Source organism: Myotis nattereri (assembly GCF_964212035.1).
Source record: "Myotis nattereri genome assembly, chromosome: 3".
In the NCBI taxonomy this organism is placed as follows: Eukaryota; Metazoa; Chordata; class Mammalia; order Chiroptera; family Vespertilionidae; genus Myotis; species Myotis nattereri.
In genome coordinates, this window is record NC_138077.1 from 203,826,116 (window position 1) to 203,848,530 (window position 22,415).

Below are 22,415 nucleotides of genomic sequence, written 5' to 3' on the forward strand. Positions count from 1 at the left end.
GCTCTTGCAAGGAGCTGTGGCTGAGAAGTGCTGAGCGTCCTCTGTGCTCTTGGGGGCGGCGGGGCGGGGCGGGGGGGGGGAGAGGAAAGAGGGGAATGGAATAGGGGCTGGGGGCTCCTGCAAGACCGAATTGGGCGGCGGTAGCTGCCCCGGAGAGGGAGAGCGTGCGGCTGAAGACGGGGCCCAGGAACGTTTCAGCTCAGGGTCAGGGATAGGAGACCTGCCCCTGTCTCAGCCAAGCCCAGTGTCTCTGGCAAGCCTGGTTGGCCGGCACTCGATTCATTCATGGTCGGAATTATTTATGGCTGCCAGGAGGCAGCCTCTGAGTGCAGGGCCCAGAAGGGAATGCGTGGTGGTCAGCGTGGGCTGCAGGTCAGACCGAAGGAGGGACTTCCCCCAGGGGCAGTGGGCCAGGTGCTGGGCATGGAGCACAACTCAGACCTCTGGCTGCTGACAGCCGGTCAGCAGAACACAGAAGTGGGAGTGTCCAGGGAGGCTCGGTGGCAGCCTGCCTGCTTCCAGGCCATTTTGTCGTCAAGGCTCTGATGAGGTGCCAGCTGTCCCGCGTGCACCTCCAGCCTCTGCACACTGCGTTCCTGGTCTGGAATGTTCCCTGCTGTTCACCCGATGAAGTCCTCCCACCACCCTTTCACCCCGAACCCAGCTCCGTGGAGCTGCCCCACCCCACCCAGGCCCCGGCAGCAATTATAGCTCCTCCCTAAGCGCCCAGAACCCCAGGAGGCACTCGAGACCTGGTTGAATTTACCAGACTCTCCGTGTTGCTTCCTCCCCATGGTGTGAGCTCCTAGAGAGCAGGGATGTGGCTCTGAGGATGGTGGCCGCCCCGGGCTGGTGAAGCATGGTGCACGGCGCCCGGCCCCCTGGGTGGGGGTGTCCATAGGTGGGCGGAAGGGTGGCGGGGTCCACGATGACTGGCTGCAGAGGCCGCTCAGCGGCAGTAAGAGTGAGCTCTGGAGCCAGGGCTCCAGGTTCGGATCCTGCCTCTGCCCATCTCAAGCTGGGGAGTTCAGGGCCAGTGACCCCGCGCCCCTGTGCCTCAGGCGTCCCACCTGCAAAGTGGAGGAATAATAGAAGCCAGAGGGAGTTGGAAGGATTCTATGAGTTCATACATGGAAAGGCTTAAAGCAGAGCCCAGGACAGGGTCAGTGTTCAATGAATGTTGGCGAGCAGCTATGGTCACGGGTGTGGAGGATGGACTGATGGGCAAGTGGGCAGACAAGGGGCTGTAGCTGAGAATGGGCAGACCCTTCTCTGCCCACTCGGCCAGGTGGCCATTTGCCGACCTGCTCACGGGAGGCCCGCAAGGTCTTTCTAGGAACCTAGGGCTCACCGGCCTGCTGTGCACCTCCACTTGGTGGGGGATCCGATTAAGGGGTAGCGGTCCCAGCTCTTACAGTCAAAGGGGTCGGTCTGTGTTTCCTGCGAGAACCATACCTGTCTGTCTGTCTCCATCTCTCTCTCTCTCTCTCTCTCTCTCTCTCTCTCTCTCTCTCTCTCTCACACACACACACACACACAGATTCGCGTGGGAGGAAACAGCTCACCAGGCAGCCTGATGCTTTCTTTTTCTCCTGAAGGACAGACAGAGAGAACGTCCAGGGTCAGCCAGAAGCTTCCATGGAGCGGGTGGGAAGACAGCCCGGCTGGAGGGTGAGAGGAACAGAGAGAGAGGACGCTCCCGACAGGAGGACCTGCATGTGCAGAGGCGAGGAGGCAGCAAGGCAGGGTTGAGGTCAGGGAGACAGACAGGAGCCAACAGTTGGCGACAGGGGACAGAGAGGCAGCCTGGACCGACCACAAAGGGCTTTGCTCCCTGAGCTCGGCCTGGCCTGGTCGGGAGCAGCCCCTTTGCATGCCCGTCTCGTTGACAAGCCTCGTCGCCAGCCCATTTTCCAGGTGAGGATGTGGAAGCTCAGATGCTCTGCCTCTTGCCCAAGGCCACGCAGCAGAGCTGGAACCAGAAGTGGCAAGGGTCTGGGTTCTGGAGTCAAAGATTTTTCTGGGGCTCCCTGAGGTGCCTGGCCTTGAGGGCAGAGGCCTGGGCCAGTCCAAATTCAACTGGTGGGAGGAGAGCTGGCAGCCGGGAGGCGGGGAGGGGGAGGACAGCCCCAGGGACAGCGCTCCTCAGGCCTGCGGTTGCCGGAGCGCCCACGCAGAACAAGGTCAGGGAAGCTGCTCGATGGACACACAGGCTTCCACTATCCCAGGGAGAGGACATGTTCTGTTCTGGGCCACCTGGCTCCGAGCCAAGCCTGGAAGCTCAGGGGGTGGGGGCGGGGCCATGTGCTGTGTTTCTCTGAGACGCTGGCCACCCCTCATACTCTGGTACTCAACACTCCTAGCGCAGGACCCCCTCTGGCACTAGATGGGGCTCTCCCGTCCCCGCTCTCACAATCCACAATAAGGAAGGCACAGAGAGGGCACATGCCCTCCCCAGGGTCACACAGCACATCAGTGGCAGGATAGGTCTCCCATTAACCAGCTAAGAATTTGGGGAGCTTTTACTGGAAGTACAAGGCAGTCTGCAAGGCAATGTGGATGCCAGTGTCTTGGCATTCCAGACATTAATGATTTGTGTCAACAGAAGCGAACATTTCAGACTGTTCTAGAAAAATCCTTACTTACTCTGTATTCTTAATAACAGCGAACCTTTCCATAGCTCTTACTATGTGCCGGCATTGTTCTAAACACCGTGCCTATATTAACTCATTTAACCCCACAACAACCTATGAAATAGGCAATATTGCCCCTGGTTTTTAAAAAAGAGGCACCGAGAGGCTATGTGGCTTGCCCAAGGTGACAGAGCCAGGAAGTAACTAAGCCAGAATTCAGCGGTATTTGTGGGTGTTCCTGTCTCCCAGAGAAAAGGGTCAACTCCTAAAGCCGCCGGCAAGACCTGGACGAACACCTGTTCTCTCCGCCATGTGTACATTGCGTATTTGTAGATGAATGGATTTCCTGCAGCTACTATTGACTCATACTCACTGCACTCTTCCCAGCTGTCATTTCACTGTATGTGCACCACAGCCCCCGGAGGGAGGGCTTCCCCTTGTCCCTACTTTATTTTACTTATTTATTTTTAAATATATTTTTATTGATTTCAGGGAGGAAGGGAGAGGGAGAGAGAGAGATAGTGAAAGAAAGCCATTGATCGGCTGCCTCCTGCACGCCCCCTACTGGGAATCGAGCCCTCAACCCGGGCATGTGCCCTTGACCAGAATCGAACCCGGGACCCTTCAGTCCGCAGGCTGATGCTCTATCCACTGAGCCAAACCGGCTAGGGCTGTCCCTATTTTACAGAAGAAAGGTAAGGTGCCTTGCCAGAGGCCACATCTAAGACTGACCGAGTCCAGGTCCCTGAGCTGTGCACCACCCCTATGTGATCCTGGACACGCTGCCCCTCCCCCACGACCCCTTTGGCTGGTCCTCGCGCAGGACACTGGGCCACCATGGCTCTCCCTGCTTCTGGCCCCCGTGCCCCACACACCCTGGCGGCCCTTCCCTAGGAGAGGAAGCCTCCATCCGATAGATGGCACCACACGGCCCTGGAAGAGGAGACTGAGGCGGCTCTGGACTGTGGGGAAGTGGGCCATGAACTTGTAGCTTGCTGGGGGGTGGCCAGCGTAAGCAGCATCCCTGGTGGCGTATGCAGGGGGCTTGTCAATGCCCTGCTCGCGTCAGAGCAGGGAGCGCATTGATGCTTCCAGAGGTAGCTCTGGATAACGATGGTCCTCACAGTCCCAGAGAAGCTTCCAGCCGGTGGAGGCTCCTGGCTGCTATTGCACCGATCTCCTCAATGACCCTGGGAGGGACCAGGGCAGGGGCTACGCCCCAGACAAGAAACCAAGCGCACAGCTTGGCAGAGTCCCCCTTGCTTACTGGCTTCTTCGCCTTTCTAGGCCTCAATTTCCTCTTATGGTCAGTGGGGGTCATCCCGGGGCGTGCCTGTCACTGTACTATTGCAAGAATGAGAATTCAACAATAAACAGTGAGATAAGGGCAGGGATCTGGCACGTATGAAACATTCAGTAAACGTTAGCCAGTTGTAATAGTGATAACGAGTGTGCCGGGCACAGTTCTAAATGCTTTACCTCCTCACAACACTATGAAGTAGGTGCTATCATTGCTCCCAGAGAAGCTAAGTAACTTGGCCAAGGACACACAGCTATTAGCAGGACGCTATGAAGAGGGAAGGGAGAAGGTCTTAAAGGAGCACCTACCATGTGCTGGGAGCTTTTTGTTCAGCTTCCCAAGAGCCCAGTGAGGTGGGATTGATCAGCTCAGGGTCAGAGAGAAAACTGAAGCTCAGACAGGAGGAGGAAGGTGCAGGGTCACACAGCAACCACGTGGGAGAGCTGGGATCTGGCCAGGCCTGTCTGGCTCCATATCCAGTGTGCTTGCTACCCCCATCACGGTCATATGCCAACTTCTGTCACGGATGGAAGACCTGATGTCTCGGCCACCCCAGATACAGGAGGCTGGCGTGAGCGTGGCAGCTGACCTCACTGAGAGAGAGAGAGAGAGAGAGAGAGAGAGAGAGAGAGAGAGAGAGAAGTGACTGCTGCCAGACTCCCACCGTGTCTGTGCCCACACTGTCTCATGACCACCCTGGTCGGGCTGCTCCCTCCACGCCGACCAGCTCTTCCTGGGCTGTCACGTGATTGCCGCCTCCCTGGGGACTGTCCTATCTGGACAAAGCACTCCTTCCATGAAGGGAGGGCCTCCACCACAGTGGCCCCCAACCTCCCAGGTCGGCCGGTCTGGGTTTCTGATTCTGCACAGAGAGGCTGAGTGCTCAAGGGCTGTGTCCTCATCTGCAAACCAGGGGTAATTAATGCCATTCTGCCACCAATACTGGCTTCGGGGGGCTGGAGGGGTGCGCGGGAAGGCACATGTCTCTATGGCTTCCCACTGCCCACCTCTGATGCCTGTAGTGGAGATTTGCAGTAACTTATGGCCACTCAGAATCCATTCCTCCTGCCTAAGAATACAGCAGTTTCCCTTGGGAAGCGACTCCCCTTTCAGCCAGTGGTTCAGGTGGGAGGCTTTCTCCACCTGGATGGTGTGTTGTGGGGTGTGAGGTGGTGGCGAGGGCATTATGTGGAGCCTGAAGATAAAGCAACCCCTCAGCAGGTCGAATAATGAGATGCAGAGAATCTGAGTCTTTGGAGACATTGTTTGAGCTCCTTGGTGCAGCCAGGCCTGAAGCCTACCTCTGATCATAGTTACATGAGCTAATTAATTCCCCTTATCGTTTGCCTGGGACTTTTGGTTACTTGAAACACAGAATCTGACCTTAGACCCGGTTTAGTTTTTCTCTGCCATTGTAAGCGAGCACATCATAGCTACTCAGCCAGCTGTCTGCACCAACGAACAAATATTGCAAACAAGCTCAGGGTGGGTCAATAAGTTTCAAGTTCATGGTAAACTATGAGTCCAACCGAATACAAGTTAGGTTCTCTTCGAATCTATAAACTTGTAGGCGTCGTGTAGAAGGGCCTCCTCGGAGGGACTCGGACCCTCCCCTCACAACAGGTTGCTGTCAGTTGAGTTTAACAACTCTGATCACTAGGTTCCAAGTGCCAACTGTGTGCCTGGCCCTGCGCTTGGGGCTGCCGGTGCCAGCTCCGATCTAGGCGCTTCCGTCTAATGACGATTGGTCATGATACACATGCTTACGGGTCTTACACAAAAGCCCTAGAAAGTCTGTGAACGGGGGAATACTTCTGCACCCATTTCACAGAGGACACAGCTCAGAGAGGTGAAGTGACTTGCCCAAGGTCCTTCCGTTAAAGTGGGGCAGGGCCAGGCCATTTCCCCGGATCTAACCTGGCTCCAAACCCAGTGCTCTTTCTCCTAGCCTTTGGGGTGGCAGGGATGGCACTGGTCATTTCTTTGAGGTAGTTTGTCCCACGTAGGGGCAATCAGAGTGGTTTAAAAGCCAAAGGGAAGAGGAAAACCAAGGATCATGGACTTCCTGTTTCCCAAGAGCCTTGGCTCCTTGAGAAGTCCCAGTGCTCAGGCCCACGCAGCTCTACTCTCCTACAGGGCTCACCTTCTGCAGCCTGTGGCCAGAGAGGGGCCAGGCACTACCCTGAAATCCAGGCCCCTTTCCTGGGCAGCCTTTGGCACCCCAAGCGACCTGTCCCAGCTTCGCTCATGCCTCTGCCCTCCACCTCTAAGCTCCCGCTGACTCTGACTCAACATTCCCTATGCACTAGGGCCTTCCCTATGTGCTATTCAACCAACATTCGTTCAACCACTGTTTATTGAGCACCTACGATAAGCCAGGTGCTGCTCTAGGTGCTGAACAAAACAGCCCAATTCCTGCTAGTGGGGAGAGCAGACAAGAAGGAAAATAAATAGAATGCCAGGTGGTGGTAAGTTTGATGGAGAAAAAGAAGGCAGGGAGGGGGAGGGGGAGGAGAGGTGGCATTTACAGTTTTAAATAGACAGGTCAGAGAAGGTCTCACTAAAAAAAGTGTCCTGCTGTCGCCATGCAATAATCCCATGCAACCGAGAATGTGATTTCCAAATTGCAGATAAGGGAAGGAAAGTTTCAGGATTAAATCTCAGGCTCCTGCGTGCCAATCTAACCAGTTGTCTCCCACGGGCCACCTCCCCTCACGGTACCAAATGGTACTCGGAGCCTTTGTGCAGATGAAGAAACTGAGGCTCCGAGAGGTGAAGCCATGTACCCAGACCCACGGGAACACATGGCCAGGCAGGGTTCAGCCCCAGGGCCGTCCTCTGGGACTGCCTCTGGGCAAGACCCACATCTGCTTTTGCAGGCCTCCCGCTCCAGCTCCAGGCTTGTTGAAACTCGATCCTCCTCTTAGCTGATTCCACGTCCTCCAAGAGTCCTCCTCCCTCTCCCAGAGGCCCTTTGGCTCTCTTTCCCAGGTCATTTGAGCCCCTCATTGTCCAACCCACCCTTGCTCTGTCTCTTCAATTAACTTCTGGCCCATCACTAGGCCCACATTTGCACGAAACCTACAAAAGACATCTTGGGCATGGCCCAGGGCAGGCAGACAGCTGGAGCACATGTGTAAGGGGGTAGGGAGCATCTCGCTAAGCTTTCCCCTCTGAGTTTGTTCGGTGATCCCCAAACCCAGGCTAATCGTTCTGAACATGGCGGTGTTGCAGAGAGACGTCGGCCGTGGAGGAGGTGGCCCTGGGTTCGGTCCTGGCCATGCAGCTTTGTAACCTCCAAAGGTCACTGGAGCTGCAGATTCTTCATTTGCAAAAACAGAACTAGTCACCCCTCTCTTGCAAGGTTGTTATAAAGATAAAAGGCGATGGAGAGCACCTGTCAAGAGATAACGTTTAATAGACAGCGAACTGAGAAAACCCTTAGCAGTGCCCGGCAGACAAACATCAAGAATTTGTTGGACTGAGTGGAGAAGTCTGCATAACGGGGCACAACCACCAGCAGCAGAACAATAGCTGCATTCATCGGGCTCCTACACTCTGAGGTCAGCACTGTTAGTTTCAGTCCCATTTTACAGAAGAAGAAGGGGGGTTGAGCACAGAGAGGTCAAGCCACTTGCCTACAGTCACACAGCAGGCTAGTGGTAGGGATTATGCACCCAAACTGTCCAAGTCCAAAGTACAAGCTCTTAACCATTACGCTAGGCTAGTGCGTCGAGGCTGCGCGGGTTGAAATAACTGCTCATGGAAACATAGTGATTAGGTGCTGACCCAGGCGGGGATCGTGGCCAGTGTCACTCCAGAACCTCTGTTCTTAAGCAACCACCAGCTCGTCAGAGCGAATAGGGACTCTAGGAATAGTCTAGCCCTACCCAACACTCTCTTCTTACCCCCAGCAGGAGCCTAAGGTCCAGAGAGGTAGTGTGACCTGTCCAAGGTCACAGAGCCAGGCCAAACACCCTAGTTTCCTAATTCCAGAACCCCACGCCATCACGGAGTATCACACTGACCGGGAGGGGCCATCAGGAAGGAATCTTGAGGATGCACAAGAATTTTTCCAGCAGAAATAGAGAAAAGGCCGTTTAAGCAGAGGGAACAGCCCACGGAAAGGTCTAGAGGCCGTGAAGGTCTCTATTTTGAGAACGGTGAGCTGTAAGATGAGTGCAAAGGCTGGGGTAGGGGCAGACGGAGGATGAGGCCAGTGTTTCATACTGAGTATTTCCACCTGTTGTTTTATTTAACACTTTCTTATTGTTTTATGTTGCTACTATCTTTCCTTATTCCTTCTGCATGTTTCTAATGCTTATTTAAAATGCTTGGCCCGTTGGTTCTCATATCGCCGACTCCAGTGGTATCTCTAATCAGGTTGCTGGTTCTCTTCCTAAGCCATTGTGCTCTGGCTGATGATGCGGTGCGCGTGCACGCACTCCGCCCTAAGACTGACGGTGAGGGAGGACGAAGATAGATGGCTCCTCCCCCAAATCCACCCTCGAGTAATAGAGCAAAATGCCATTAAACCTGGGAAAGGATGGGGAAAACAGATTCTCCTGGGGAGGCAGGAGGGGGTTTTAAACTGGTGTGTGTAGGGCGAGGAGGGTGCTGCTGCCAGGAGAGGGGTCAGGGAGTAGAGAGACGGTGGAGAATACTGTGGGAGAATATAGGGGTTGATTTCTGCTCTTGTCTCTTTGCATCAGGCCTTCCCAGTAACCTCCCTCTCCCCACCCACCCCCATCCCCTTACACACCTACACGCACTGCCCTGGAACAGTGAGGCCAAGGCTCTCACTTGGGCATCAGTGGCCAGGCCGATGGCAAGTGTCTGCTGGGGTAACTTCAGGGCAGTGCAGCAGGCAACCTGGAATTGCAGGAATCAGTCACTCCACCACCCCTTGCCTTCCAGATCGCCAGTCTGGTGGATTCGGACCTGGACAGGCAGCCCCCTCCCCTGGCGGCTTCTTCCTGGGATGCTGAGGATGAGGCCCAATCCTGTGGAGTTAGTTACTAGGAGGGCTGGGGGAAATGGTGATGCCAACCCCGGTGAGGAGCTGTGTGTTTCCGGTGCCTGGCGGGGGGCTGGGGTGGGGGGGTGGGGGGGGGATTGGCCTCCCCTCCAGGACTGTCATTTCCTTGGGCTCAATGCTGACAGAGGCTAGGGTCAGGCTTAGCTCCTTTCCAACGCCAGAGAGAATAGCTGAAGACCCCCAGGAAATGAGCTCCTGGGTTAAAAAACAGGAAACCCAAGGAGCACAATGGCTTCAAACGAAACAAACGGATTAGAGAAACCACTGGAATTAGCCGTGTTCAACAAATGGACTGAGAATGTTAAATAAGCACTGGAAACAGTCAAAAGAAATAAGGAAAGATATTAGCAAAACAAAATAGAACAAGAAAGTATTAAAGGGCCCAAATGGAAACATCCTATATGGAAAACCAGCTGAAATAACAAATATAACAGGCAGAATGGGCATGGCAGCTGAGGAATGAGACAGGGAACTTGGGTATCAGATGGAGAAACACTTCCCCGAGGGAGCCAGGGAGGATTAAGAAACAGAGAACATCCAAGAAACGGTAAAACATCCGCTAAAAGTTAAAACATCAACTCAAATCCTATTCCACTAATTTGAAATGGATCATAAACCAAATTATGAAACCAGATTCATATAGCTTCTAGAAGGAAACATAAGAGGATCTCTTTATGACTTTGGGGTAGGCAGGAAGTCCTAACTTCATAAAAGAAAAAAATTGATAAATTGGACTTCACCAAAATTTAAAATTTCCTCTCGTTGAAAGATACCAGTAAGAAATTGAATAGACAAGGCACATAATAAAAAAGAATATGCTCTCTGGCCAGTGTGGCTCAGTTGGTTGGACATTGTCCCTTGCACTAAAAGATTGTCGGTTCTATTCCTGGTCAGGGCACATGGCCAGGTTGCGGGCTCGATCCCCGGTGGGGAACATGCAGGAGGCAGTCCATCAATGTAGTACTTTCACATCGATGTCTCTCTCTCTCTCTCTCTCTCTCTCTCTCTCTCTCTCTCCCCCCCCCTTAAAAAAAAAACAATAAACTATTCTTTAAAAAAAAGAATAAAAGAATATGCACAGTACATATAGCTGACAAAGGACTTGTATCCAATAAAGAACTCCTAAGTTGACAATGGGAGGGAACTTGCTGGAGTGATAGAAATGTTTTGATTGTTTTTTTAAATCTTGTTTTGTGGTCATGGTTACAAGGTAATGTGCATTTGTCAAAACACATTAAATTGAACACTTAAGATCAATGCATTTTACTGTATGAAAGTATGCATCAACAAAAAGAGAGATGGGTGTTAAAGTGCCAAATCTAGATAATAAATCAAGGAAAATAAATCAAGGGAGGAAATACTTGAAGAAATAATAAAGATAACTTTAGAAGTAAAAAAAGATGAAAGATCTCAATTTGAAAGGGACCCCAATATAGCAAACAGGACAAATGAGAGAAAAATGCACACCTAGAAATATTATAGTGAATATTAAAGGCAACAAAAATAACCCTACCCAGTTTGGCTCAGTGGCTAGAGCATCAGCCTGCAGACTGAAAGGTCCTGGGTTTGATTCCAGTCAAGGGTACACGCTCAAGTTGCAGGCTCAATCCCCAGTAGGGTGTGGACAGGAGGCAGCCAATCAATGATTCTTTGTCATCACTGATATTTCTATCTCTCTCTCCCTCTCCCTTCCTCTCTGAAATCAATGACAATATGTTTTAAAAAAGACAACAAAGACATTCTAAAAGTTCAGAAGAACAGATCAATTAAAGGAATAAGTATTAAACTGAATTGACCAAAGTACCAAAGAAAATAATTTGAACTGAGAATTTTATATCTAGCTAAACTGTCATTTAAATGTTAAAAGCTAGCAAAAATTATTTAAACTGTTTCCATTTGGGGTGTATTATAAATAAAGCTCCTATGAACACTTATGTGTGAATCTTTGTACAGGTATATTTTCATTTCTTTTGAGCAAATCCTTAGGATTGGAATTGCTGGATCATGTGGTAAGTATGCTTCACTTTATAAGAAATGGCCAAAGTCACTGTACTAAATTATAATTCCCATGTTCAAGGGCCCATGTTTGTACAAAAAGAGACCATATTTTTTCCAAAGTAACTACTTAAGTATAGAAACAAATTCCACAGATGATATTAAAGACATGGAAGGCTGACCAAATAACTTAGTAAAGTTTAGTGTTAACAAAATTCACAGATCAAAGAAAAGAACAAGAAGAACATGTATCTAAAACAACTCAGAATTAAAAATTCCAGATAATTTTAATCTGATCTCAAGGGGGCTAAGGGCATGTTGGTGAAGAATAAGGGTTGAAGGGGAAGAGGGAGACCAGGGGACTGAGAAAAGGCTAATCTTGTCTTTGTGGGGGAAAGCTATTGCTATGTTTAAGTAATTAACATTAAAAATAAAACAGCAAAATCAAGATACATTGAAATAAAAAAGCAGGATGATAGAAACAAAGTACATACACACACATTCTTTTCAGGAACACTCAAACATTTTATAAAAGTTGACCAGAGCTCAAGCCTCATATTTTAAATAGCAGGTTTCACATAGTTTACGTTCTCTGACCATGGTACAATTAAGTTATGTTTTTAAAAGGACAAACAATTCCCCAAACATGTAGAGATTAAAAATATCCCTAATAACTCATAGAACAAAGAAAAGTCATAATAGAAATTTAAACTTACTTAGAACTGAATGATAATAAAAACACTTATAGATAAATTGTGGAATGTAGCAAAAAAAGGCTAAGAATTAAGTACCTAAGTGTCCAACACTTAGAAAAACAGAAACCTTCCCAAAATAAAAGGAAATTCTATAAAGCAGAAATGAACAAAACAGGAAACAAAGACTCGATTGAGATAAAAGCTACAAGATGGTATTTTTTTAAAAAGTCAGTAAACTTCAGGCAAGAGTAGAGAGAGAGAGAGAGAGAACACACAATTGTTATGGAAAGAATACTAAGAACATGCTATAAGCAAACTTATGAAAATATATCTGAAAAAGTAGATTAAATGCATGTATTCCTAAAAATATAACTTACCAAAACTGACTCAAAAAGAAATAAAGAACCTGAATAATATATTTTAAACAGTAGTTAAAATTTTTCCACAAAGAAAACATAGGCTGAGATGATTTTATAGGTGACTTCTATCAAACTTCAAGAAACACATTGTCTCAAGTTTACCCAAATATTTCAGGAGAACAGTAAAAGAGAAAATATTACCAACTAATTTTATAAGGCCATTATAATTGCAATTCCAAGGCAGAAAAGTACAACATACAAAGTAAAAACTAGAGGCACATTTTATTCATGCAAACTTATATAATTCTAAACACAATATTATTACACCATAACCAAATATCACATAATGAACAAGTTAGGTTTATCCTAGGAATACAAGAATGGTTTAATACTTGAAAATCTATACATATATTAACTACATTAACAGATTAAAAGAGAAAAGCCATATAATCATCTCAAGACACTTTCTGAATGCATTTAATACAATTCAACACAAATTATTATTTTAAAAACACTCTCAAATAAGTTATAAATAGAAAAGAGCTTCTCTAACCAAAAAAAAAAAAGCAATTTATAAAAAATATGTAACACGTATATCCTAAGTGCGGAAACTTTAGAATAGTGGTTCTCAACCTTCCTAATGCCGCGACCCTTTACTACAATTCCTCCTGTTGTGGTGACCCCCAATTGCATTGTTACAAATTGAACATAATTAAAGCATAGTGATTAATCACAAAAACAATATGTAATTATATATGTGTTTTCCGATGGTTTTAGGCGGCCCCTGTGAAAGGGTCGTTTGACCCCCAAAGGAATCGCGACCCACAGGTTGAGAACCGCTGCTTTAGAACATTCTCTCTAAAATAAAAATCAAGGCAAAGATACTTTGTACCATTATTTTTATGTAAGATTGTACTGCCAGTCCTAGACAGTGCAATAACGTAAGAAAAAAGATTAAAAGCATAAAGATTAAAAACACAAAAAAACTATCATTATTTGTAACTGATTGTCTACATAGAATCTACAGACAGATGATTGGAAAAAGAGTTGAGCAAGTTAGTTTGATAATATCAAAATGCAAAAACATCTACTGCATTTCTATACATCAGCAACAAAGACAACTGGGAAACATAAGAAAAAATGGGAATCTAGACAGAAAAAAAATTGAATTGGATCTCTATCTTATACTAGATGGATCAAGGTCTTAAATGTGAAGGAAAAAAACCTAACACACACACACACACACACATTTAAAACATTTAGTAGAAACTGTAGGTGAATAGCTTTTTGACCTTGGGATGAGGCACACTTTCTTAAACAAGACCCCAAAGTACTAACTGTTAAATTACACTGTATTAAATTTTAGAATTTCCATTTCCAAAACATGATGAGACTCAGGAATATAAAGAACTATTACAAATTAATAAGAAAAGGTCCCCCCAAAAAAGGTGGGGGGACAAATAGAACAAGGGGCAAAAGACATTCCCACTAGAGAACTCACACATGTACTCATACAAACCAGCCTCACTGGTAATCAGGGAATTGCAAATCAAGTCCACAATGAAAAATCCTTATACTTATCTGGTTGGAAAAAATTAAGAAGTCCAATAATACTGTATATTGCAGAAGATGCAGACCATGAGGGCTTCTCATATATTACTAGTGGGAATGTAAACAGATACAATCATCATGGAAAACATTTTGCTCCTATCTTGTTAATACTGAACAAATGTTCATAGACCCTATGACCTAATAATTCCACCCATAGGTATATATCAAGAGAAAATCTCTAAATTCATTCATTAGAAAGCATGAACATGGATATTCATCAGTGCTTTTCCACACTAGGAAAAACTTGAAAATAACCCAAATGCCATTAACAAGAAATTGCATAAATAAAACTTGTGGCAGTTGCCCAGGGGAATACAACAATTATGGATGAATCTCAGCAATACAAGACTGAATGAACAAAAAATGTCTCAGGAGATTGTGCATGACAACCTTCCATATAAATATATTTTTTCACCTACATGATTTTTTTTTTCTCATTAAACTTTGTTCTAATGGGTCTCAAAATTCTGTGACAGGTAAGTACTAATCAAAAAAGGCAAAGGGGCTCTGCTGGCGTGGCTTAACCTATGAATCAGGAGGTCACGGTTCGATTCCTGGTCAGGGCACATGCCCAGGTTGCAGGCTCGATCCCCAGTAGGGGGTGTGCAGGAGGCAGCCAATCAATGATTCTCATCATTGATGTTTCTATCTCTCTCTCCCTCTCCCTTCCTCTCTGAAATAATAAAAATATATATTTAAAAAAATAAGTAAACAAAAAAAGGCAAAGGGAATGAGAAACTCCAGATACCAATATATGAAATATATATTTTATAATAATAATACTAATAAAAATATTAATACAAATAATTTTAAAAGGCAAGAAAATGAGAAACCCCCGATTCAGGATAGTGGGAAGGAGGGTGGCTGGGAGAGGGCTGAAGGAGTCCAAAGGACGATGCCAATTACTGTCAACATTCTAGCCCTGGTACTGGATAACAGTTCACAGGTATTTTAAATTTATTTTTAATAGACAAGAGGGCCATTATGGACCAATGATGTGAGTGCTTGAAACAAGGATCATGCGTAATCCTTCTGTAGGCCCCAGGGTCCATAAAATAATTTAAATGAAAACAAAAATGCTCAATAAATATTCACATTTTGCCAAGCACTATGGAAAGTTGTTGACATGCATTATAGCTCACTGAATCCTCAACAATTTTTTTAAAATATTTTATTGATTTTTTAACAGAGAGGAAGGGAGAGGGAGAGAGAGTTAGAAACATCAATGAGATAGAAACATCGATCAGCTGCCTCCTGCCCACTCCCCACTGGGGATGTGCCCGCAACCCAGGTACATGCCCTTGACCGGAATCGAACCTGGGACCTTTCAGTCCCCAGACTGATGCTCTATCCACTGAGCCAAACCGGTTAGGGCCTCAACAATCTTTCAAGCCAGAAGCATTCAGTAGTCCCCCGTCACTGTGGCTTTGTCTCCCAAGGTTTCAGTTACCTGCAGTCATCCACAGTCCGAAAATATTAAATGGAAATTTCCAGAAATAAACAATTCATATGTTTTAAATTGTACACCATCCTGAGTAGCGTGAAGAAATCTCTCGCTGTCCCGCTCCAGCCTGCCCAGAGCATGAATCATCCTTTGTCCAGAGTATCCACGTAGTAGATGCCACCCGCCCAGTGGTCTCTTAGTAGCCATCTCAGTTACCAGATGGCCTAGAGCGGTATCGCCACGCTTTGTTCAAACAACCCTGCTTTTACTTCATAGAGCGCTAAGTAGTGATGCTGGCAATTCGAATTTGCCCAAGAACAGCCGTAGAGTGCTTCCTTTAATGAAAAAGGCCTGCGGACTGAAGGGTCCCAGGTTCGATTCCGGTCAAGGGCATGTACCTGGGTTGCGGGCACATCCCCAGTGGGAGATGTGCAGGAGGCAGCTGATCGATGTTTCTCTCTCATCGATGTTTCTAACTCTCTATCCCTCTCCCTTCCTCTCTGTAAAAAATCAATAAAATATATTTTTAAAAAAAAAAAAGCCGAAACCGGTTTGGCTCAGTGGATAGAGCGTTGGCCTGCGGACTGAAGGGTCCCAGGTTCGATTCCGGTCAAGGGCATGTACCTGGGTTGCGGGCACATCCCCAGTGGGAGATGTGCAGGAGGCAGCTGATCGATGTTTCTCTCTCATCGATGTTTCTAACTCTCTATCCCTCTCCCTTCCTCTCTGTAAAAAATCAATAAAATATATTTAAAAAAAAAAAAAAAGAAAAGAAAAGATGAGTACAGTACAATAAGGTATTTTGAGAAAGAGAGAGAGAGAGACCCCATTCATGTAACATGTATTAAGTACATTGCTAATATTGTTCTACTTCATTATTAGCTACTGTAGGTAATCTCTTACTGTGCCCATTTTATAAAATAAATGTGATCATAGGTGTCCGGTCCATCCACAGCTCCAGGCATGCACTGGGGTCTTGAACCGTGTTCCCCGTGGGTAAAGAGGGACTACTATAGTGCTAGCCCCATTTTTCTGAGTAAACTTGGCCATGATCAATCCTAAAGAACCTGCTCTGAACGATGACCCTTCACCAGGCCCGAGTCTCACCTTCCTCCTGTCAAACTAGGTGAGGTATGTAACGCTTGGCAAACAGTGATTGAATAAATGTCAGCCTTAAGTCAGGGAGGCTGTGAGGGCATCTTGGCGAGAAGTTGGTTGGTGGCAGGGGACCTAGATCCAGTCCCATTACCTCCCATTGTGACCTTGGGAGGCGTCACTTCTTTCTGGGCTCAGCTACCCGGTCTGTCCCTGGGGAGGGGGGGGCGGGGGAGTGTCAAGTCCCAAAGACCATTCCTATTCAAACTGTTTTTAAAGGGGCCATTCAACAACCAGGAGGTCACTCTACCCCTTACTTCTCCTGGCCCCTGCTCATTCTTCCAGAGCCCAGCGGATGTCTACAAGCTCAGGGTCCTGCGCATCTTTCTGACATCATCTCCTGGCCCCGGCACCGCCCAGACCTTCTGTGCCCCTGCTCGTCCCCCGGGATTTCTGCACTGGCTGTTCTCTTGCCAGGAACACTTGCTTGGCTCACTTCCTCTCATTTTCCAGTTCAAAGGCCACGTTCTCCGAGCCCATCCTGCCCACGCCGCGTGAAGAAGCCCCACTGCACCCCAGCCCCTCACTGTTGCCCAAGCCAGTGTATCTTCTTCCCAGTGCTCAGCACCGCCTGAAGTTAAGGACTTGATGGTCTATCTCTCCCAGTGCAATGGAGCTCCAGGAGGAAAGACTGCAGCTCACGGCTGCACCCCCAGCACCTGGAACCACATCAGCTAGAAGATGCTCAGTCAATACTCGTTGGAGAAAAAACAAACAAACAAGACCGAACGCTGCCTCCTCCAGAAATCCTTTGTGGTCATTCTGCCCATGGCACGGCTAGGTGGCCTCCTCTGCTCCTGCGGCTCTTGCATTTCCCTTTACCCTTCACCACCTGGGACCCTGTCTGGGTCTGTTCACACAGCCATCTCCCCACACACTGATGCTCTTTGAAAGCAAAAACGGGACCAGATCCATCTGTGAATTCCAGCACCAAGCCCTGAGCCTAGCTGGCATTGGGCTAAGGAAATGTTTGTTGAATGAATGAATGAATGAATGAACGAATGTGCTCCTATACTCACCTCCCCCCTTCCTGACTCTGCTTTCTCCTTCTCTACCTGGACAGGTGCCAAAAAACCAGCACCCACTGAGCAGACAAGAAAGGCCACTCCCACATGGACTTCCTAGAACAGGGGAAACCCCTTTCTTCTCCCACCAGGAGCTACTTCCGGGCAGTGAGGGGACAAAGCCTGAGGCCAGTGCTGTCCTTTGTCACAGGAATCATCCGGCACAACAAAGCGAACAAGGACAGGTGTTCTCCCCATATTTTGCCCTCGCTGATGGGACAAGGAAGTTGACAGGCCTACCTTGGAGCCCCAGCTAGAGGCTTCACACAGCTGAGCACTGCCTGGCCAGGGGCCAGTTGGGAAAAACTGGATTATTCAAATCATGTAGCTACTCAACAGGAAAAGGAAGGATCCTCCTCCTAACAGGGGAGGTGAGGCAGGCAGGCCAGCCCAGGAACTTGGGCGCGCAAGGAGGAAATTTCAGAGCAAAGTTGCCATACAAGCCAGCGTGTTGAGATTTTCCATCCCAAGAAGACACTGGAAGCTTGAGATAGAACCCAGGAGGGGCAGGCCCGAGGCCAGAGTCCTCGACTGAGGCTGGGGCCCGTCCACCACTGAGGTTTCTGAGTGAGCAGCGGCTTCAGCCAGGCTAATTGCTCTGGCCTTCCCCTGACCCTGGTCCTGGAGACACCAGGACTGCCCCACTGGGCTCCCTACCTCCATCTCTCCCTTACCCCAGGAATCGTGCAGGCGACAGATAAACTCTGCCCTTCTCAGCTCAGGGAGCAGGAAGTGTCACGTAGTCCATTGCTGCCTCCTATCCCTTCCCCAAGCTGGGCTCCAGGAAACCATCAGGTTCAAGAAGAGTTTAACCATCTGGCCTGCAGAAATTTATCTAATTAAGTGATTGCAAGCCCACACTCTGGAGCCAGGCTGCCCAGGTTCAAATTCCAGCTTTGCCAGTTATGAACTGCATGATCTTGGGCAAGTCCCTTCCTTTCTCTGTGCTTCTACTCACCTGTAAAAAACAGGGATTCCAGCCCTAACCGGTTTGGCTCAGTGGACAGAGTGTCGGCCTGTGGACTCAAGGGTCCCAGGTTCGATTCCGGTCAAGGGCATGTACCTTGGTTGTGGGCACATCCCCAGTAGGGAGTGTGCAGGAGGCAGCTGATCGATGTTTCTCTCTCATCGATGTTTCTAACTCTCTATCCCTCTCCCTTCCTCTCTGTAAAAAACCAATAAAATATATTTTAAAAACAAACAAACAAAAAACAGGGATTCCAGTACCTGACCTGCGGGAGGTTAAGAGGACCAACTATCAAAGGGTGTGGAAAACACTTACTTAGCAGGCCCCATACAGGCATCCCGTGAATGATAACGCTTACTGTATTAAACAAATTAAGATGCTCTAGACCAGATATCCCCAACACAGACACGTCCTCCCTCACCGGAGGCAAAAGGGGAGAGACTCCAGGCTCTGGATTCAAATCCCAGTGCCACTGCCCACCAGCTCTACAACCCCGGGCAGGTGACTCAACCACCCTGAGCCCCATTTCTGGCTCTAGATACTACAGATCGCAGCAGTATCTCCCTCCAAACTGGGGTGCTAGTCCATGTGGCTGGTCAGTGCCAAGGAACTAGGGAGCTGACACAAGTCAGGGCTGCCCCAGACAGGGGCAAGCTGACAGATTGGTTTCACTTCCTGGGAACCTTCATCTGGGCCCCAGCTGCAGGGTGTGATGTACAAGTGGTCATTTATTCACCAAATGTGTATTAAGTGCATACTATGCACCAAGAAGCATTGGTATATATAGATGTGTTACTCCATGTACAGCCATTGCTATTATTATTATCATCGTTATCATTATCATCATCATCATTATTATTAAAGAAATTGAGGTTAGGTGCTGGGGGTACATTTGTGAAGAAAATGAACAAAGACTGGTCTGAGGTATGACACTGGGGGAACCCACACCAACAAAGGGCCTGAGCCGTCAATAGGAAAACTGGCTTGTCCTGCTTCCAATCACCAAGAAACCGTTCATGAGCTCGTGTCATGAATGGGAGAGGAAGACACAGTGGAGATCTGGGAGGGGCAGCCTGGGGTGGCTCAGGTGTCAAGCCAGCAGGACAGCCTTCGCAGGCTTCCCCACAGAAACCAAGCCCTGCTGGGCGCAGAAACCCCTGCCAGGGGTGGCAGCCTTTCACTCACTCAAACTCGTGTGACCTGGTGAGACACGGAATTCACGAATGACTCAGACGGGCTTCCTGCCCTTCAGGAACTCATACTCAGAGCCAGGCACTATGTGGATAATCAGATTACAAAGGACTCGAGATTTCTCAGCAAGATCGAGAGAAGCAGCCGTGATGCCAATTGGCCGTTGGGGCAGGTGCAAAGGCAAAGGTGGGACAGGCTGGGACACGTTAAGAACGATCTTAGCCTCAACATCCCCTTTTGCAAAAGGAAGAGAATACTTCACGGGGCTGCCTGAAGGAGTCGGGGGTTCATGAATAAGAAATCGCTTTAGAAACAGAACAGCGGATAGGTGCCTGGAAACTGAGGCTGGGAGTATTAGAGTAACTCACCCAGGGCCGCATGGCTGGTTAAAACAGGAACTAGAATTGGTCCATCTGGGATGGGGGCCCAAGTCCAAGCCCACATCAGCCCCAACAACCCACCCTGACTCCCCTGGGCCACCTGCTCAGCAAAGGTGCAGGGAACAGGTAGGACACTGAATCCTCTGGCGGAGGGATCACCATTTTTCTAACGTGCAAGACAGAGGCCTTGGCTGTGCTACCCTCGTGTCTACGGAAGGTCTGCGTGGAAGAGCACCACTTCCCACAGGCAAGTCAGGGCCACGGTCGTGAGTGAGGGATGATGATGGCGAGCTGAGGAGGAGCAAGGACAGAGTCCGGCAGTCCCACACCCAGCTGGGGGGGCGGGGAGGGGCGGGGGAAGAGGGTAAGGGGGGGAGTGGCTTCAGGGTTAGAAAGATGTGAATTCAAACCTCAGTGGCTCCACTGGTTCATCAGCTGGAGCAATTTAGGTGAGTTACCTCACCTGAGTCATTTTCTTCACTCGAAAAATGGGCTATGATAGGGATCAAAAGTGTGAATGCATAGTCCTAGCCGGTTTTGCTCAGTGGATAGAGCATCAGCCTGGGGACCAAAGGGTCCCAGGTTTGATTCCCAGTCAAGGGCATGTACCTCGGTTGCAGGTTCCTCCCTGGCCCGGACCCTGGTCAGGGCTCGTGCAGGAGGCAACCAATCGATGTGTTTCTCTCACATCGATGTTTCTCTGTCTTTCCCTCTCTCTTCCACTCTCCCTAAAAATCAATGGAAAAATACCCTTGGGTGAGGATTTACAAAAGAGAGAGAGAGAGAGAGAGAGAGAGAGAGAGAGAGAGAGAGAGAGAAAGAAAAGTATGAATGCATAGAAAGGATTTAGCAGAGTCGCTGGGTGCCTAATAAATATTCGGTAAATGTTAATAGCTCTTATTAGTAATGTTATTATTACTGTTGATAGGATACTGCTATTATTATAGGTGGGGAGGGGGGCAAGATCTGCAGGACCATCTGAAACCAGCCTCCTCCTTTCACTCTTACTTTCAGCCTGGGTTGTGACCAGCCTGGAAACCTTGAGGACTGACCTTGAGCACAGCTCTGAGCCCCATGAGAGGTCCCCACCCCCCACCAGGGGTGGGATCTGGGCAGTCTCTCTGGGTTCCTCCTGCTCTCCCAGACAAGACGAAGGAAAAGAAGACTCCGAAGCACAGTGACACTGACCCTGGGTGCCACCCTGGGCCTGTCCCTCTTCCACCCCGTCCACACAATAATTAAATCTAATTTGGTCCTGGGATGTCCTTCAATCTTACGTGCCAACTCTAAGGAGTTGATAGCGGCTGCCTGGAGGACTGCATTTAGAAGGAATTTGAGGTTTAGAAGAAAAAACAGCAGTGGTTGATTAGTGATGTCTACCATGAGTGTAGGACAGGGGAGTGGCAGCATGCATGCCAACAATTTGCCACACATGAACTAGAAAAGCCCTAAGGCCTTCCCTCCCTCGGTGCAAGCCGTGGTGGTCAGGGAGGGTAACCGAAAGCCAGAAGAGGGAAAGGACTTGCCTGCGGTCACACAGCTTGAAATGGCAGATTCAAACCCAAGACCCTGTGGGTTCCTAAGGGTGCTTCCTGCTAAGACTCTTATTTCCTTTTCTTGATGAAAACAGGTGTCCAGACCCAGACCAGCTGGGAGAACAGATGCTTCTGCCCAATCAGGAGTTGCTATGCTTGGTCCCTCCCTCTGAGACCTCCCACCCACATCACTTTGCAAACCCCCAGGACAGATGGATGCTTCTACTGAAAACAAATGTATACACCGCAGTTCCCCGAGGGCTTATCTCCAAACATAAAAAATGTGAATCCAGTTGCCAATCTGATTGAGCAGGAAAGCATCTCCACTGCCCAGCTGTGTGACTTTGAGAACGTTACTCAGCCTCTCTGAGCCTCGGTTTCCTCTTCTGTAAAATGGAGAGGACAACAAGTTAAATACACGAAGGCCACTCACAGAGACTGGCTCAGTTCCTGACACTGACAAGACCTTAAACGTTAATCATAAGGATTAAGTGAAGAGGAAAAATTAAAACACAGCATTTTCACCAAAACACACTCAGGTGATCCAGGCAAGGGCTTGGGCCCGCTGTCGAGGGGAACTCTGGTTATCTTCGACATCTTGATAACTGAAGCTGAAACAGGAAGTGCTAGATTTTATGGCTTCAAAATAAAGAAGGAACTGGGTCCTTCTAGGAAGCTGGCTGGTGGAGAAGGAAGCAGCCTTGAAGGGGCGCGTGGGCAATGGTCGGGGACTAACGGGTATGTTTCCGCTTCCCGGCTGACTTAGGGCCTGTTTCCTCGTCTGTAACGTGGCGATAACAGCACTTGCGCACATGTCTGCTCTAAGACTAGGCCATTCCAGGCGAGGCACTGAACACCACACCCGACATGGCAAGGTGAGCAGTGGTGTGTCGGTGGGAGGGGGGAGCAGAGAAACAGAGCAGGTATAGGAGGCCACGCAGGCGTGAGGGAGGAGAGGGGGCCAGAATGAGCCGAGTCACTTTTTACCCAGCATGGTGGCAGATGACTAAGTTACTAACTCCATATATTAAGAGGCCAGTAAGTCAAA

The 22,415-nt window shown here is 48.5% G+C and overlaps 1 pseudogene across 1 annotated transcript in view; it reads left to right on the forward strand.

Moving 5' to 3' along the window:
* Positions 1-6,657: 6,657 nt before the first annotated feature.
* Positions 6,658-22,415, forward strand: part of LOC308515607 (large ribosomal subunit protein eL29-like) — a 50,195-nt pseudogene continuing 34,437 nt past the window's right edge. The window contains exon 1 of the transcript in view: positions 6,658-6,715. The product of the transcript in view is annotated as a large ribosomal subunit protein eL29-like (transcript). The remainder of the gene's footprint in view (positions 6,716-22,415) is intronic.